This window comes from Scleropages formosus, chromosome 16 (assembly GCF_900964775.1).
Source record: "Scleropages formosus chromosome 16, fSclFor1.1, whole genome shotgun sequence".
NCBI lineage: Eukaryota > Metazoa > Chordata > Actinopteri > Osteoglossiformes > Osteoglossidae > Scleropages > Scleropages formosus.
This window is the reverse complement of record NC_041821.1, coordinates 11,632,196-11,651,290: the sequence shown is the minus strand read 5'-3', so window position 1 is coordinate 11,651,290 and position 19,095 is coordinate 11,632,196. Positions and strand designations below refer to the sequence as shown.

At 35.8% G+C, this 19,095-nt stretch overlaps 1 protein-coding gene across 20 annotated transcripts in view; it reads left to right on the top strand.

The window, feature by feature from the left end:
• ptprdb (protein tyrosine phosphatase receptor type Db) overlaps positions 1–19,095 on the top strand; it is a 281,632-nt gene that overhangs the window by 116,871 nt on the left and 145,666 nt on the right. Inside the window, exon 6 of one of the 20 annotated variants that reach the window (XM_029259222.1) lies at positions 222–264. The exons of 18 other annotated variants lie outside the window; for them this stretch is intronic. The gene's annotated coding sequence lies outside the window, so the exon portion shown is untranslated. Of the gene's footprint in view, positions 1–210; positions 265–19,095 lie in introns of all 20 variants that reach the window. One more of the 20 variants, XM_029259223.1, reaches the window with a different exon arrangement.

Below are 19,095 nucleotides of genomic sequence, written 5' to 3'. Positions count from 1 at the left end.
AGTTCACTTATACATGCAATATCCCAGAAAAGCTTAAATTAATAAGTTTTTTTTTTTTTTTTAACATGAAATAAGCAACTGTTTTAAAAAGACTGCTTTGGTAAAATATAAATTCAATGGATGTGAAATCCACATCCCAGCTAACATGCTAAGAAGTATGTGTGTTTTTAAGAACAAAACGTCTCTATATATATGATTAATCAAAGGTAGGTCTCTTTCAGGTCTCAGGAGAGGGGACGTACCACTAACTTAAACACGTGTGGCGTAAGTAAGAGTATTTATATTGTTTTTGTGTTTGCATGTAGTGCAAAGGTGATGGTGATGTGACTGATGGAGGTATTGATCTCCCCCCCCACCCCTTTCTTAGCCTATTATACTAAGTAATCTCTGTGCTTTGAAATGTTGTCACATGCTCTTAGTTTTGGTGTGTTTAGTACGCTTGAAGCATTTTGTATCCTTAGCATCTTTGGTGCTCTTGCTGTGGAACCACTTTTTAGGTTGTTTGCCCAGCACAGACCTTAAAGCAGCTCCGTATATAGCAGCAGGCTCATCAAAATATGAATTCCAAATGGGCAAACTGAAATGCACTGCAAAATAGCTTTTAAAAGCACTGCAGCCCAAGAGCCCTCTAAAAATGGCACAACTGCTAGCAAAGTGTTCAGTTTTGCATTGTGTCTGTGTCCTGTTACTTACTGAAATGGTTCTAGATGCATTAAGTAACACCAAATAACAAATCATGTAAAGTGTTGCAAAAACAATTCTGTCGTAAAAATTAGTGTTTCTTATTTCCTGTGCCTCAAAGCCTTTTGACTTTTGATTTAGAGAATTTAATGATGGGCAACAGAGAATCAAATAACATAATACATATAATAGCCTGCACCAGACAGAATGGTGTCATGACTGTGTCTATGTTAAGTGGTTTCACTGTGGAATACTCTGTATTAGACACATCACATTGAGTTTGAAATAACATGGTGCAGTAGAATGTCAGAAACTAGATGATTCGTAATGGACAATATGAATGCTAGGAAAACCAAGCCAAATGACTGTAAGAAGTTGTCAGAACCTCTGAAGTTTCACTGTTTTATGAATATGCTTTGTTGTGATTATCAGCCAAATCAGTCTTCTCAATATGTCAGTAGATTCAGTTGTTTCAGCACATTATGATGAAGTTTTACACATGATTCTGCTAGTCATATATAGCTTTGCATTGTAATATAAGATGAACATTGGCCTTGTCACTCCGTTCACTGCCATAGTGTCCTTTAGCAAGATACTTATATAAATGAAACTGTGACGATACGATGTCCTGGCTAGCATTCCGAGGGATAGGACAAGCCATAGAACCATGGTTACGGTGCAGTCAGTGCTCTTTATCATGGATTTTGTACAAGGGGAACAGGTGCAAGATTTCTGGGAATGGGGGGGATCCTGAAAAAGAGATTTGAGACTAAGATCTCAGACTGAGAGATTTTTTAATTGTGAGCAATTAGAAAAGAGGTCGCTGGTGAGGCTTGTTACTTTACCGCTCCCCCTCCTGACATGCTTGTCTGGTCGTTCAAGGAACACATACCCTGTTGTATAAATGGGTCAGACATATAGTGTATATATGTTTCACTTGCCTTGGAGAAACGCAATAGTCACAGATTATTGTCAGATTAAATCACAGATTATAAAGTAAACAAAATAATACATACAGGATGACAAATATCACTTGATGACTGTGTGTTGTGCTTAATGAAGTGTTATCCTGTAAATGAATTTCTGACTGTACCAGGTAAATCCTACTAGGAGACTGTACTGTCTATGCAACTGGCACAAGTTTTATATTTACATGGTATAATAAAACTACTAGTTGCTACTTACTACTTAAAATACTTCTTTGTGCAGATTAAAAATTATTCCACAACATGTGTAACTGTTAATTGACACTACTCATTAGTTGCATTTGTTGTTAACTTAATAATACTGGGATTATGGTGGGGTTATAAAATAGTTTGGACTGTTTTAGTCTGATGTTTGATTAACACATGATGGCCGATACTAAAATCTCTGCATCATTAAGATTATTCATTCACTGTGAAGTAGACTATGGCACAGAGGGGGACTTATGATCTACATAAAATCTAAAAGGTGGAAGTACTTCAACATGATGCAGGAGGGAACCCATAAATTGGGCTGCAGGGAATAAATAATTCTGTTAGAATGAGTGAATTAGTCCAGTTTATAGGATGCAGTTTTAATTCTCTGTGGCAGATTTGCATTAACTCCTATGGATGGCAGACTTCTCACTCTTTCCAATGTTAAAGATGTTTTAAATGGACACATATAAAACCAGGTACAGGTGAAATTGTGGGGACCATTTAAGTATTTCATTGACATGCTAAAACTAAACTAGCAGCTGCAAGTAGCTAGATCTTACTGCTGTCTTTAGGCAACTTGCAACTGCTTGCAAAATGCATCTCGAGCCCTGTAAAAGGCAGGATTATTTAAAAATCAAGGGTGACTTTGATGTGTTTTGACAGCCTGTCTCAAACTTTGCACTGTGACTGTGGTAAGGGGTAAAGAATAAAAGATTACAGAAGGCCGTTTCCTGAAATCACACTTATCTTTGTTCTGCCAGAAGATTTTTTAGGTCACTTACCACCATGTTCCCATTTATTATAATACTATAATTACCATACGAGTTGAATCATCCGTGATAATTATGAAGCCTGTGAATCCGGCTTCAACAGCTTGTATAAAGGGATTATCTTGCAGTGAGTCCACCCCACAACCCAGACAGAAATTACTTCTTCATATCCTCTTATAAAAGTGTCAGAAACTAAAATATCACTTTTTACATCCCTTTCTTTCTCTTCAAGCTTCACAGGAAGGTATTTAATTCTACTTGCTTCCTATTACTTCAACTGAACTGAGATCATTTTACATCCTGTAAAAAATAACAGTAATAATTCTTAGATTGAAAACATTCTGAATAAAAAAATACACTTAGTGGTAGTATGTGCTATAATGTTTTCTGACAGACTTATTTAAATGAATTAGATGAACTTAACAATGTAAGTCTGTAAAACTAGTGATATTCTAAAATGCTGTATTAGAATTAATGTGCAAGTGAATGCATAATGATTCAAACCAAAAAAATGTCTTGAAATAAATATGTGAAATTCACCTTTGTCCTTAATGATTCGGAAGAACAATAATTAGATGGAAGCAGGTCAGCTGTAAACCCCTGTCTTTATGCCATGAAATCGTTGTCTACATCTTTAATTAGCTGCTTGCTTTGTGGAAAGTTCTGCAAATTTGTGCAGTCTCCTCTGCTGTACTAAATTGTTACTCTTATCTGCCATTTTTACATGGGTTTTATAAGACAATTAGAACTTTTTTTAAGTCTGAGAATTACTGAAGATTCTCAGACAAAAGATATAATAGCAATCCTTGACAACAATTAAATTATTATTGTATATTTAACTTTGGAAGCGTATTGTGTGTAAACAAATAGCGTAAGTTTCAGGTTTATTTATCAGTATTTTTGGAGTGTTGCATTTTTTATAATTTCTAGGGAAACTGCAAATTGAAGTTGAGATTGAAATTTGAATATATGTTGTAATTACAGTAATCGAAAATCACTGCATACTGCTGGTGAATGTGGTTTTTTAAAAAAAATCACTCACATTCATAACCTCAGATGTTACAATGATCTAACTTTCTGATTAGTGATTTTTTCTTGGTCTTCTTTCCCTTCCTATTGTTATATGTAAACTCAATGTGCAAAACATAAAAATAAGAGCTGTTACAGCAACCAAGCAGGAGTAATCTTTTTCTAGATAGAGACATGAACATGAAATCAATCTAATTAAAATGCAAGGGAACAAAAGTAACCTCCATAGTCAGCAACCAGATGATCATTAATGCAATAATAATTATTAAGGAAGAAAGGAAACAAAAGTTTGTCTTAACATTGAGGGAAAATAGACTTGATGATCGATAGTAATACAGTGCACCAGTACACTCCTGTTTTCTTTATTTTTATCCACTCTCTTCTGAAATGGTTGGCTTTCCATGCTCTGGAAAAGATCCAAAGTTAAAGATCCATTAAAATAGATTTTCCATTAATGTGTTTGTTCTACATACACTAAAGTGAGCATTGCCAGAGATTCAGCAGACCTGCACTAAATCATTTTTTTTTTTTTAAATTGTAATGCAACATGTTTTCTCACACTAAGCAGTTATGATGGTATATGTACTGTAAATGTTTTCTATAAGTATAAACCAGGTGCTATTGGGCTTTCCAATGACACATCATTGTGGTTTGTGTGACTTACAGTAGGGTACTGTGTTCCTGTGTTCTAATCCCTATCAAGATACCTTAGTCATCTTTACTTTTATAATAACTCTCTATAAAAACACATCGAGGACAGAGAAATAAACATGGTAAAATAGTCATAGTTACTGTATGACTGACAGTGGTGCATCTGAAGACAAGAAAACATTCTATAGTCTATTCTTTCAAGTAGAAAAGACTCTTATTCTGTTATATCAGTAAAATGTTCCTGGAGTTCACATCATCCCTTGTTTATCCTTAAAAAAAATTAAACACAGCAAATATACCTTGAAGAGATAAAAAGCAATTGACCTCAGTGTGGAGGAGTAGAAATGTGATATTTATCAAACCATGATATAAATGTCTGATAAGGCATTTTACCTTTGAAAAATTTAGGAGGAACGAATTCCCCAAGAGGAAATGAAAATTGTTTACCTTAAAGTCTGCTCAAATTATAGGCCATAGACTGCTAACACTGATATACATAGGGTACATGCACAAAAGGTGGATGGAAGTTTTAATACACCAAATGAGCTGGACTCAGATACAGTTACAAAAGCAACTGTATGGTTGACAGAAATCAGCAAAGTAGCGTGATTTTTGGAAATCAATACTAAACATCTAACCAAGTTCCAAAAAGGCCAAATGAAGAGGGCCTCAGCTGCCTGTCAGCAGTCTACATCGTACTCCACAGAGCAGCTACCAAAGGATGGACAAGAAGAGCATCTAAGTGGGCAAGCATCACACAGACAGTAACTCAGCAGAGCAAAGAACATCCAAACAGAGCACTGTGAAGCAAGATACCATGGTTGACTTATGGAGGCCCTGCTTAAAAGGACAGATTGCTAAGTCAGATCTGTGATCCGGTACGATAGATAAAAGCTTGCTGTGCTGAACCCTGTGGCATTTTCTAGTGTCAGCCACACTATTTTGATTGCTTTGTGAAACCTAATACTTAAAAATGGGTATGAACATGGATGGGTGCATTTCCTACAATTTGCCTTATCCTCAGGAATGTCTCTTCATCAGGAGACCAGACAGATAATATCCATTTGGATTTTTAGTTATTGGCAAATTCTAACACAGCATAGTGAGTATTTTACTGGTGTATTTAAAATAAAAGAGATTTAGTTTCTCCCATTGCATCTGGCAAAAGAGAACACATATCCATGCCTATCTTCTGATATTATTTTCTTCTCAAGCACAGGGCCATGATCTTTATAATTAAGGATTTGGCTTCTATACTACATTATTAGAGCATCTGGAAGGTGCTATTTTATCCAGTGCCTTTGTTAATGCAACAGTTCTGAGCACTATTAATAACTAAATATCCCCCCTCTCAGTCTTGATGGAATGTTAGGGGGCTGGTAGAGAAAATAGTAAACACTGAGATAGTTGAGCTGTTAATCCCCGTGACTTCTTGCCAAGGATGGACATCTTGAGAAAGTCTTTAAGATTCTGCACAGATCTGGCTTGGGGGGTTTGTAGACACAGACAGCTGTTACATCCTTGTGTTTTTATTCCAGCCTTGTCTTAATAGTGTCGATCCCTCTGGGTGCAGGACACCATACCTTCAGTAATTCAGGAGTACATTAGGGTTAAGGTTAGGGTTAGTGGAGTGTTTAACAGGAGGGTCAGTTCTCCATGGCACACCGTATTTCTTAGATTCTGTTGTCAAAGCATTACAGATTCCATTGTGGCCCAGAGCGTCCTTCAGCTTGACAGTCAGAATCCAATAATATCTGCTCTGATTCACTCAGCTAAATTTTTCCAAGACTATGAATGACAACCTTAAGTTCAGCCTTGATGTTTCAATTTCACAAAACATTCAGTCAGAGCAGAAGGCCCCAGTCTTTTCCTCTACGCTGTTTTTATTTTGCAAGGCTAGTTTCGGAGCTGCTCACATGCTTAGCCTACTGCTATTTTCCTATAGGAATAAATATCCCATATGCCTGCCAGCGCCTTTCCAAAATGAAAGGTTATGTTCAATCCCATATTCAACCCTAGTGTTAGATAATACTGGATGTTTTGATGCCCATTGCCAGAATGAGGCCTTCACCTTAATTACTTTCTATTGCTCTAAAACATGAACAGATTACGACAATGTGAAATGACGGGTCTGAGGTGTCTGGGTTCTCTTTTTATTTTGTTTTGGTTTACTTTTAAGTTTTGAGACTCTTCTTATTTAAGCTTAGGACAAAGAACTGTGATTTGTATTACAGAGTATCCACAAGAACAAATATAAAACCTGGTATAAAATCATGATCTTGTAAGTAAGAGTGACAGTGCAATAATGGTCCCCAGTCTAATCTTTCTTGTGCGGATTTTCAGATTAGGGAGCAGTTGTTTATGGGTCCTGTGAGTCTCAAAAGTTGATCTGTCAAGTCTATCTAACACGTGTCACAGTGCAACAGAATCAGTACCATGCTGCCCTTTGGAGGGAGATAACCAGAGGCTGAATAGACTTTGAAAGAAGAAATCTGCTCTTTTACACCACAGACACATATAATCTGTTTTGAGAAATTAAGCTCAGTAAATCGCTCCACTGCCAGATCCCCACCCCCTTTTTTTTCAGATGCCTTTCTTTTCAACACAGATTGTGTGAGACCATCATTAGGAAGTTCCCAGTTCATCACTTTTAATCAGGAGCAGAGATTTTCTATAGATCTATGCAAGTTGTTCCTGTGATTTTATCAGTCCTAATAAACAAATTGCTGTTTAACTGAAACATTTACATACACTGTGTTTTATGTCGTGTCCTTATAGAAGTATAAGTAGATATTCTGCTGGATACTGCCATGAATCTGTAACAAATTCCTTCTTCACCTCACCAGCTTTTATTGAAGTTAAGAGACGGTTTAGAAAACACCCAGAAATTCAGTCCAGCAGAGAGAAATAACTGGTTTTACACCAATGAACTGAAACAAGGGCAAGGCATGTAAGAAATGTAACATGATGGATTAAAATCAGAATAAATACAACCTTCACCAGGTGTGCAAAGTTTTAGCTGGAGCATCACTCTGAGCTGACTGATTCTTTCTTTCTTTCTTTCTTTCTTTCTTTCTTTCTTTCTTTCTTTCTTTTTTGTTCTCAACCACCATACAATAATAAATATACTGTAAGCCTACATCCTAACTGAGAGCATTATTCATTTCATTAAAAATTCTCATGTCTAGTATAGAAATTTGCATTTCTTATGTAGCTTTTAGTTTGTTTCAAAAGGTTCTTGATTCCGTAATATCAGTTAATTCACCTTCACAGCTGACTTCAATGTTCAAGAATACATGACATTAGCATGACACAAAACTACAGAGAAAGAATTAGCAAGAATTTTCAATAAAACTGAGGATTTCCTTCTTTTTTTTTTTTTTTTGATTATACTTAAGCAAACATATGGCTGGACTCGTAACATTTCAGTCAATATTACTGATTAAGAAACTGGAGAGAAAACATTAGAATGTTTTTTGTTCTTATTAAAATATTTTCGGTGACAGCATGAAGGTGGCAGTCTCTAGAATTGCTTTAGTGGCTCATTCAGTTTCCATTTAAAATAACAATGACGGAACTTTATACAAACATCAAACCTTTGAAAAAATTTTATACACCTTATTTTTACATAAAAGTGAGACTAGGTGCATTGTTAAACTCTTGAAAAAATCCAGTGCTAATGAAATGCACATCCGAATCAGACACCATATGAACCATCTCAATGAGCAATCAGATAGCTGAAATCCTAAAAGTCTTTACAAACTGCCATTTTTTTATTAAAAAAATATGTGAATAATGATTTTTTCATGACCATTGAGAATGCAATTAATCAGAATGTCAGATAAAATCTTTGAAAAATTACATGTACACCTTCAGTGTTTTAATATTTAGCATTCTTTGTTAACACAATATAGTTGAATGACTGAAGGAAAAGAAATTTTACAAAATTTGTCAAAGTTCTTCATATGACTGCAGGGTAATCTATGTGTACAATAATAAACTACAAGGCTTTTAATATCCTTGCAGTGCTCTCACTGACATGGACCTTTCTTTCTTGCCTCTCTTTGAACGGGACTTACAAGTCTGAGAGTCACTTGTGAATATAAGGTCTCTGCAGTAGAGACATTTCCTCTGATCATCCCAGGTCTTGTAGTCCCAGAGAAGTAATGCATGCAGTCATCAGATTATATCTGTACTCATTATCATTCTCCCGTGGGTGTATATTGATATTCTTGCTAAGTTCAAAGTTATTGTCTATAATCAGAGATCCATGTACATGAGTGGTCCACCCACACTTACACAGACTCAACCCTCTTTTAACATTAGAAATATGTTGCCTATCGCATTAAAGCTACAAGGTTACATGTCTGTAACCTTCTCCATCCTATTCTGGATGTTTGAATGTGTGAGTTCCTATACTGGACATGATGCAGCCTGTTCTATGTTGTGTGTTTAACTCAAGCAGGGCCCTCCTGTTGCTTTTATATGGTCAAATGTTGTCTTTCTCCAGGAAGATTAGAGCAAGCCATGACAATGATTACTGTCCTTTGTTCCGATATCAAGAGCAAAAGTCAGAGATTGTGGCAACATAACCAGATGTTAATGATTCTTATGACTTATGTATGTCCTGTCATTAACTTCAGTTCCATGGAATTAGGATCAATGTTTGGTAGCACACAATACACAGTTCAATAAGATTGAAAAAATATAATTCATCCACACAAAAAAATGCACCTCATTTAGGATTCAGTACAATGAGACTGATGTACAAAACAAAAGACTGCAGTGCTGTGAAAAAAGTATTTGCCCCATTTTCAATTTTTTTCTGTTTTTTGCAGCTTTTTGACAAATTTCATCAGTTCCTTTGGTAAATTCTATTCATATATGAATGGAGTGCTGTTTTTATATAATTTCCTTGGAATGGGAATAATGAAATATGCAGTCATAAGTATTAAAAAGTAATTGCCCCTTCGCAGTTAATAGCTGATTGTACCACCCTAGCTGTAATGAATGCAACTATACTGTATGCTTCCTTTACCTATTTATCGGGGTCTTACATCACTGTGGGGAATTTTGGCCTCCTTTTCCATAGTGAATTGCTTTAGCTTGACAATATGTGCAGGTTTTCAAGCATGAACAGGTCTTTTCAGGTCTTACCACAACATCTGCAGGATTCAAGTCAGGACTTTGACTGGCCTATTCCATACCTTTAATTCTATTTCTTTTTTCAGAGATTGTGGTTGAGAACATGAATGTGTTTGTGAAATGGTGTGCTTGAAATCTTTCTGCAGTTTGCCAAAACACACCTGAACATGCAGCAATCCTTCTGGGGACATGTCCTATGGACAGATGAGACATTAATTAGTGCTTTTTGATATAGTACCTCTATGTTTACATGGAAACCTTGAGAAAAGAACACCATCCCTACAATGAATCATGCAGGAGATGCAGTAATGTTTTGATGCAGCTTAGCTTCCTCTGGCACTGGGCGCCTTGAACATGAGCCTTGAACATGAAATTTGGGGAAAAATAAGGCATTTTGAATTGCAATGTTACACACAGCATCAGAAAGCTGGGTGTCTGTCAAAGGTCATGGGTCTTCCAGTATGACAATGACCCCAAACACACTTTATCAGTCACCCAGGAATGGTTCAAGACAAAATGCTGGACTGTTGGCCAGCAATGGGTCCATATATAAATCCCATTGAAAACCCATGGAAAGATCTGAAAATAACGGCTGGGAGAATGCACCCTTCAAATGTACTGGACATGAACATTTTGCACAAGAAGTGTGAGTCACGTTGGGGTGCCTTGCAATGGACTGGCATCCCGTCCCGGGTGTGTCCCCTCCCCCTTCGGCCTTGCACCCTGTGTTGCTGGGTAAGGCTTTGGCTAGCCGTGGCCTTGCTCGGAACAATCGGTTATTGATAATGGATGGATGTATAAAGAATTGTGAAGGACAAACAGTTTTCCCCCACTTTTCGGAAAGACATTCCTGAAAAATGTTTGTAATACAGACTTTCATAACTCAAAGATATAATTCCAATTTGTTTCAGTTGTAAAAGTTTTTTGCGTTTCTGAGCCCCAAAAAAGTTATACTCATTTACACTAAAATATCACTTAATCAGGTTAAAATGGACACTTCAGTAATTTACATTATCTATCATAACACAACATAACAAGGCAGGCTCCCTTCATTAATTACTCATAATACTTTATAGATTTTTATTTTTCTTATTATTAATACTTTATGTCTAGATTCATGCTCTCATTAAGCTCTTTCCAAGTTTCTATATGCTATGCGCTGCTATAAAGGCTAATACTTCTTACTCTAGAATGTCATTTTTGGTTTTAGTAAGACATAATTGGGCTCATGTCATCCAAAAAGTTCTACTTTGGTTCATTGGTCCACAGAAAATTATTTGAGAAGCCTTAAAGAGACAGGTGCTTTTTGGAAAAGTGTAGACAAGCTTTCAGGTTCTTTTCAGTGTGTTTCATTTTTGCATATTGTCTTTTTTTATTGGGGAGTCATAAATACTGACTTTAGTTAAGGCAAGATAGGCTTGCAGTTCCCCGGATGTTACTTTTTGGTCTTTGTTTAGCTCATTAATAATTTTATCCCTTGATCATGTAGAAATTTTGGAGGACAGCTCCTAGGTAGACTGACCGCTGTTCCAAACTTGCTCCATTTGACTAGCATGGCTCTTACCTTACAGATCAAAAACTTATAAATGGCTTTACAGACTGGTTCAGACCAGTAGACTGATGGCATGATGGGCTTTGTGAATTTGTTTTACCAATATATCTTTTCCTGGTAAGAGTTTACGTGGTTATACATATTATATTAGATACGGCTGGCCACAATCAGGCCTGATTGTATTCAGATTGTTGACTTTAATTACTCCGTAAATTGCGTTTATTAAAATTAGAGGGTACTTACTTATGACTATACCTCTTCATGCTTATTACTGCACATTTCATTATCTTTCATATCAAAGAAATTACACAAAAATATGTGGCATGCTGGGGTGTGCTGAGCTTGAGGAGTGAGCAGGAATGAAATGTTACAGGGTGGAGTTTTTGTTAAAATGTAAAACAAAAATACGGTCAAGCACAAAAGATGGAACTTTTCTTTGTAACAGTATCTGCACTATCTAAGTACAGCTTTGCAGTGCAACAAACTTGTGCTCCGTCAGTCTGTTTAAATATCATGGCTGCTGATTGTACTATGGCGGCTGTTTAAATACTGTGTCTGTAGTATGTATGCAACTGTATTTTTTGTATGCAATAGAAAAGTCTACACAAGGGTGATTTATCTTGTAAAAACTCCCTGTCACAAGGTTAGTATTGTAGATCTGTCTTAAAATGTTATCAATGTCAAAAAAAAATTCCTCTGAAAAGCTGCCGTAAGTCATTATTATTATTACCCCGTTATTCATGCTGGCAGAATGGTATGCGTTCATTAAAGTCATCTCAGTCTTTGTTTACTATCTATTTCATTCCTTGTGCTTTCAGCTTTGGGTAAACCATCCCCCAATCGATAATGTTTAACTTTTGTATCACAATTACCTCTGCAGAAACTGATATAATTATTCCCCTGTGTTGGCAAGAGAATATATGAAAACTGAGAATTTGGTAGATAAAGCAGGTGCAAGAGCCACTACACAAAACTCTCAGAGGGTTTTCAACTTCTGTGCAGGAGTTAGCGCACTGTATTTCCAGGATATGTCGGGGTTGGCTAATGTGAAGTGCCTCCATTAAGAGAAAAAAAATACACTCCTCCATAAGAAATCATGGCAATGAAAGGGGAAACAAATATTGCCCTGTGGAGTTGATGATAAGCTTCCTCTTTCTCCCTGCAAGGTTTTCCCGCTTCCATTCAACAGCTGTACAAAGACGTATTCATGATCTTGTAAAGGAAATTTAGATTCATTACTTGTAATAAGTAACTATAATTGAACATGGAAAAAATACATAGTGGGGAATGTTTCATTTGAAAGAATTATGAATTGTGCAGGTGCTATATCATCTTCAGGCTGTAGTAAAGATTGGCAGAAAAGGATCCGTGTGCTGAGTGTTTCATGGATTACCACTTAAAAGCGAGAAAGGAACAGAACACCTCAAGAAAGATCTCTGAGTATCATTTTGTGGAACAGGCACAATTCTTAATCACAGGCGCAAAGCAGTGGGCCGCCTCACAACTTGGTCCCCATAGCTTAACACTCAGACTGAGATTCCTGGTAGGATTACAATAAATGGTGAGGAAAACAACACAGTTTTGTTGGAGGCATTGCCAGTCTTTAATCGCATCCATTCTCCAACAGCTGGCATTGTAGTCCGCACTGAACTGATGAAATAGGCAGTTTGCCCTCAACTAGAAAATTAGAGTTAATGTTTTTGAAGGGTCTCAAGTAGCATCAAATTAAGGACACTGAGGATCTTCTAATTCACTGGCTCAGCTTAAATCACCTCTTTAAGTAATTTGTTAACCCTGTTTCTTGCCTAAATAAACATACTTCTGTATCGTGTCACTGAACTATCTTGTACGTTTTTACTGTATGTTACTTGAGATGCTACCTTGCTATCCTCAGCTTCCCTGCATGATTAAATGTACTATTACAGGAAATTTCTGTGATTATTCTTGATGTGCATTACGGGCTGCAACATACAGAGAGGTCTATCAATAATGCATATAATTTATTTTCTCTGTTTAGAAATGACTAAAGACCAAGGCTAGGTCCTTGAAAGTGACATTTAAAGACTGTGCCGGGAAAATTGTTAATAAAAAGTTATTTATTTCTGGTAGTAAAATATACTTAAAATAAGTTCCCTGCGACAGCAGGGACGTTGAATTACAATATTTGAGTATTAAAACAGTTCCCGTAGTGTAATGCGTAAACTGGTCTACGCATTCACACTATTTAATGAGGGTGACGCTTCAGAAAATCTTATTCTTCAGCATAATCCTCTCAAAAAATATCAGAGTTAAATTTCTAGTCATTTTGTGATTTTTCTACACTGTCTGGAGTCTTACTTGGCATAGTTTGTGCTTCAGTGTGCAAGCTTCTGAATTGCCTTCTGCCGATGTCTGGGTTTTCAAGCCATTTCATCCTCTTCCTTGGACTGAGCAAAGAGGACAACTCGTCTGTTCCTGTTTCTCCTCATTTGCTTTCCCTGTGTTCCTGTCTTTTCCTAACACCTCCATTGAAAACACTCCATAATGACTGTAGATGACTAAGATGTGAGTTGGACGTCCACTTCTATATGTGTTACTCAGAATATTTCTGGTTATATTGTGACAGTGTGTAGTAATTTGCAACATATTTATCTGAACTATGACAATTTGAAAAGAACTGTCCTATTTGTATATTCAGATTAAATCTCATTATCCTTTGTACTGTGTGTATAGGTATGTGTGTTTGTTTATGAACGGTTATGAGCAATGATACTACAAGCAAAGACAATTCAAGCAGTGTGAATTGACTAAACTAACTTTGACAGCCATATTCCCTAACACAAATGGATTTATTCTGAGGAGAGAAAAATGGAAAAGAGCCCCAGGCAAGAACTTAATGTAAGAACATGTGTTGGAAAAAAAAATAAATTTTGAAAAGTTGAATGTATATCAGCTGTCATAATGGTTTGCACTTACTAGCTGAGCTGACATCGTAAAATGCCAGTGGATGTTTTTGCTTTAGTAGATTTTGAACTGATTTTTTTTTTTTTACTTTGAAACTGACATGGTAAAGATACTACTATTGTTCAGTTGGAGAACTGGTTTATGTAAGAACTGTACCTGAGAATTATTTTACAAAGCAGTACTATGCATCTCATATTTGAATTGCATATTGCATCTGCAAAGAGAAACAGATTATTTTGTTTTTGATTGTTTTGTCATTATTATTTTGGTGTTTTTAACTTTCACCAAGTAATTCTAGTATGCAATCACCATGTTCCACTATAAGCCATGTTTCTTGGAGATGATGATAATACTAGTGTGACGGAAGAGCCACTAACAGCAAGGCTACAAGTACCAGGATTTGGAATGAGACTGGTGCATTATGGAACCCAAATGGTAATTTCAGACATTGATAGAGCCCATGAGGTGTGAACAACGCAGTTATTTTCGAGGGGAGGGTGGCAGAGATGTTTGTCACCAAACCCTAGATAAAACATTTATTCCAAGTTCAATTTGTCACTGAAAACACAAAATATATGTAAAACATATTTTGACCTAAGGTGGAAACTTGAACGGGGGGGTGGGAAGATTTATAATATTAGACCCTGAGATCTACTATCAGTTTTGATGTAAATGTATATATTTTGATGCAGGATTGTCTGTTGATTTAATATATTTCATTACTTAGAAACTTTAATATATCCTTTAATTGATATATTTAAACAATTTTAAATATATGTTGCACAAATAATATATTATGTTTCATTCTGAAAATGAACAGGCCTCATGCAAATTAATATATAGTATATCTGGAAATGAGAATCCATGAAGCAAGTGTATATTTTATTCATTTTGCTTGCTTCATCTACAGTACAGTAAAAGGAAGCTAAATTTAGGCTGACTCACCTAAGTATTATTTGCACTGTTTGGTTGCTTATTTTAATAGACCACACAATGCAGGATACAGCAATTGTCATTTTTTAATCCTATCTGACAGAAAGCTATAGCAATACACTTCCTTAAGGTTAGTGTTAAAACAGATTAATACAATAATATTACTGTGGTAATTCTGATATTGTATACTGTATTTTGTTCTGCATTCCAACACATAATACTTCTTAGATCATGGAAGCCATTATAGAGTATATTTTTTTTATTTATTTTTCAAGAGTGCATCATTACAGGGAAGAGCCACTAGGCATCATCTCATTGAACTCAGTCGCCATGGACACATATCATTTATTCATAAGTCATGTTACATCATGACAGTGACTTTTACCCACTTATATTAATATTACTTTGACAGTGAATAATTTGTTATACATTCTATCTATCAGAAGTGGCTACATCTGCAAAACTGGAATATAAATTATTTACAAAATTTTCCTTTTTCCGTTCATTTTGTGTGCCACAGAACAACTTCAGTATAAAACTACACTGAGCTACGGAGAGCACGAGGAAGACACAAAACAACAATTATGTTTTAAGGCTTGTTTTGCATGCAGGAGTTTATGGAAACCATGTAAAACAGACTTAGCTTCTCATCTGGACCTCATCCATAGCTCATTTTTGCTGCAGGGCAATGGCAGCTCTGATCACTCAGCAGGAAAGAGAGCAGCTGTGTCTGTGACAGCTGGAGCAGTCATGATGTCCTGTCAAAAATGGGCTGCATCTAGGGCTGCTTTTCACATCCAGTGGGCTTCCAAACCTGTCGAAAACACATACAGCACCAACCCAGCAAACCAAAGTAGAAAGAAGCAGATATGCTGTTCTTACTAAAGGTGTTATGCTTTAAAAAGGAAATAAAAAAAAAAAGGCATAATTTCTAAATCAATTTTTTTCTACTTTTTGTGGTTCAGATCATGCAATTTATTTTACTTAATCCATGTTTATGTTTGGGTGCTTGGGTCCAGTTCTTGCAGTGTGGCAACCTCAGTGGAACATAGTAACAGTAGAAATGATAAATAAATGCTCTTATTTTCTCAGGTCATTACTGATATAAAAAGATAGATACTGATTATTAATTTTACCAACGTTTAAAATGTTTAAAAACTTATGTTTATGTTTTAATTTAGATAGATTCTTTAAAGCAATAGAATAATTTTATTCATGCTTTCAGTGAAATAAAAAAAAAGATTAAAAAATTGAAAAACGAAAGCTTAGAATTTCATCCCATTGTTACTTTTACTTTTTATTACTTCAGAAAATGGTGGTGTGTATTTAAACTATCTGGTACTTTGGTGATCATTCATTTATTGCAGTCTGAGGTTAATGATGAAAGCTTTTAAATACTCTTTGCAAATAAATACAATTACCTTGTAAAGTTCTACAACCGTAGTGCAACCTCATTTTATTTCATGAATAAATAAAAGTACAATCGATTAGAATAAGAGTTGTGGTAGAAACACTTTCAAAAGTTAAAGAGGATAACCCAAATCACTTTGATTACATTATAGACCCTGGCCAACACAGCTAAATAACAGTCTCCATCAATAATGTAGTAGAGGTAGTATAAATTAACCATCTTCTACAGAAAGCTGACATGATTTAGAACAAAGCGACCAGTAGTGCTGCATCAGTGATGACTTTAAAACTAAGAAAACTTTCCTCACATGCAGCACTGTGTCCAAGCAGAGCCACTGAACCACATATGGTTAACCTTTGCAAGCAACTGCTGGCATCAAGCATGGCTGATCTACTTTTTTTACACATCTGTGAGTTTTGTAAACCTCCAGGTTGTTAAAGGTACACAAGCTGTCAAGCTGCATTGGTTTTCATGTAAAGAGACTGAATGAGGTAAATTGGGTCCTGCTTAGCTTTGAACAAAAGTCTGTGCCATAGGCAAAAAACTGAATGTTTTGTGTTCGCTGTCTTTTGAGGTTGTATGGCAACCTTTGGTTTGTAAAAGTTTGATCAGACAGTCATAAATTATTTTAAGCTCACTGTAGTGTTTTTTTTTTTGATAAAGTATATAGACAGGCTTACATAAAATCTGTGATACACATAGAACATCAATGTTTTCTCTGCATTCAATGTGTATTTATAAATGCACAATTAACTACAATGTTACTTCTCAGTCTCTGGAAGGTTTCTGTTTCGTGTTATTCAGAATGTAACTTTAGATTTCTAGTAAGGCTTTGAGTGTTCCATTCATAGTCTTCCATTTATTTTATCATTACCTATGCAACAAATTCAACCCGGATTTATGCCACCAAACTTCCCAGTTTTCAGTTTATGATGATGTCTTTAACACTGGATGCGCAACTCTTCGTCACTGTGACGATTTAGCTAACTGGTAAAATTCAAGACACAATATTTAATTTCAAATGGATTTTCATCACGATGTCTTGTACTCACATTCATCTGTTCATTTATAGTTGTATTTCCTTATTTAAATTCTCAAGATGACTGGGTACTGTCTAATCTCATGTTTCAAAATTAAGCACGCACAGTTATGAAAATTGAGTATTTACAGTGATATTTATTAATTCCTGGATTTCATCTGACTTGGTTCCGCACAGCAGGGCAGGTTTGTGGCTGTCTAACAAAATTCAGAGGCAAATTAAGCCAAACTTAAACCTTTCTCGGGATTACATTATAAACTGGCAGAATGAGTATGCGGTGAATAATATTTAAATAGTAATTGATTTCAGGTTATTTCACGGATAAAACTAATTGAGTTTAAATGTACGCTTTATGGTGCCAGTTTTCCATCCATCATTTAATACCTGGCAAGATTAGCAAGGATTATCGTTGTCACAAAACATCTTTGCAAAGATTATCCCCTATGCTAAATTGCAATGTATAATGCCATACCAGTTGTATCAGAAAAATGGACACACCAATGGATATTGCAAATGCATACATTGCAGATAATAAACTTTCTCCATTGTTTGCACATACTTATATATTATTGCTGTAAAAATTATAGTTTTGTGTGTTTTATTGAAAATGGGTGCATTGTTTTATTTAATTTATTTATTTGCATGGATTTAATCCTCTAAATCCTAATTTTGCCTATTAACAAAAAATATTGTTTTGCACATTAGAATTTTTGAACAGCAGCTTTCACTAAAGTACACAATACAAGTCTGACGTACAATTCCTTTAAGCAAAAGCAAGCTCAACATCCTACTGCATCTGAGTTGACGATCATTTACATTACATTTATTTAACTAATGCTTTTCTCCAAAGCAACTCACAATTATTTACCCATTTTTCAGCTGGGTAATTTTACTGGAGCACTTTTAAGGTTAGTCCTTTGCTTAAGGGTACTACAGCCAGCAGTGTGATTCAAACCTGCAATCTTTGGGTCTAAAAGTGGCAGCTTTAACCACTATACTATCAGCTTTACTATCAGTGTAGCATTGGTAGCTGTTAGTATAACAGCTAAAAAAAACACTTTAAATATTTATGTATTTTATGGTCCAGTTTAGTGAGAGAGCAGTTCACACTGCCACCTCACACTTCTAAAGTTGAGGATTTGATTCCTGCTTATCTGTACTGTGTTTAAATGGTTCTCCTTATAACATGGATTTTCCAGTTTTCACTTTTCCCAAGACTTGCAGTTCAGGTGCACTGGTTGTTCAAACTATCCCTTGGTAGACATCAGTGCCCTGCTATGGGCAGCTGCTCAGTCTGTGGGAATAGTGTTGTGTTTGGTAGGCTCATTGTATTCTGTATTCTGAGTATATCACTTTGGAGAAAAGCAACTTCTAAAGGAATAAATATAAGTGTGTGTGTTATGCCCTGGGATTCCTGGCACTGACCGTGCTTAGTGTTATAACTGTATAGAACTAAAGGGAGCATCTTCCTTGTTCATTTTTTTTTCAGTTTAAATTTTAGGAATCCATAGTTCAATATGGTTTGTATTGTAAGTCTATCAGCTAACATGCTCTGTTCTTGACAGCTGGTATTTGAACCCCCTGAATGTCCAGTGTACAAAAACAAAGCAAGAAAGGACAGTTTTGTTCAGCAGGACAGCCAATCAAGAAGAAGAAATTTTAAAAATCAGTTTGCATACACTATTTAAGGGCCCACTTTCCAATGTCTTACTCTGTCTCAACCCATTAGACATATTGATTGATGTATGCATTTTTTTGCT